The sequence below is a fragment of the Calidris pugnax genome, unplaced genomic scaffold (genome assembly GCF_001431845.1).
Source record: "Calidris pugnax isolate Ruff unplaced genomic scaffold, ASM143184v1 scaffold15, whole genome shotgun sequence".
NCBI lineage: Eukaryota > Metazoa > Chordata > Aves > Charadriiformes > Scolopacidae > Calidris > Calidris pugnax.
Genome location: NW_015090774.1, coordinates 161,839 through 162,649, shown reverse-complemented (window position 1 = coordinate 162,649; position 811 = coordinate 161,839). Strand labels below are relative to the sequence as shown.

Sequence of the window (811 nt, the reverse complement as noted above, 5' to 3'; positions counted from 1 at the left end):
GTGCTGGGGGACACAGGGCAGTGGTGGGGGACATGGGGCAGGGCTGGGGACATGGGGCAGGGCTGGGGACACAGGGCAGTGCTGGGGGACACAGGGCAGATCTGGGGGGCACAGGTCAGAGCTGGGGACAAGGGGCAGAACTGGGGGGCACAGGGCAGGGCTGGGACATGGGGCAGTGGTGGGGACACAGGGCAGGGCTGGAGGGCACGAGGCGGTGCTGAGGACATGAGGCAGTGCTACAGGCTGATGGTGTTACTGGTGTCACTGGTTTGTACTGGAACACTCTGATGTCACTGTTTTCACTTGTGTGTACGGGTACTGGTGGCTCATACTGGTGTGCACTGGTGTCCCATGAGTCCAGTCTGCAGAAGGTGAACCGTGTCACTGCTGCCGCTGGTGTGACAGAGGTCACTGCTGTCACTGGTGCCACAGCTGTCACTGGTGTGTGTCACTGGTGCCACTGGTGTCGCTGGCGTCACTGCTATCACCGCTGTCACTGGTGTCACTGGTGTCGCTGGTGCCACTGGTGCCGCTGGTGTCGCTGGTGTCACACTGTCACTGGTGCCACTGGTGTCACTGGTGTCAGAGCTGTCACTGGTGTCACTGGTGTTGCTGGTGTCGCTGGTGCTGCTGGTGTCGCTGGTGCCACTGGTGTCGCTGGTGCCACTGGTGCCGCTGGTGTCAGAGCTGTCACTGGTGCCGCCGGTGCCGCTGGTGTCTCTGCTGTCGCCGGTGCCCCCCGTGCCGCCGGTCCCTGCCCACTCGTCCCCGCTCCCGGTGCCCCCGGTCTCCCCCCCCGGCTCCCTGCCGG

The 811-nt window shown here is 64.9% G+C and overlaps 1 protein-coding gene across 1 annotated transcript in view; it reads left to right on the top strand.

The window, feature by feature from the left end:
- The window catches only part of LOC106888556 (rho-related BTB domain-containing protein 2-like), a 7,322-nt gene that overhangs the window by 1,467 nt on the left and 5,044 nt on the right, over positions 1-811 (top strand). The window lies entirely within an intron of this gene.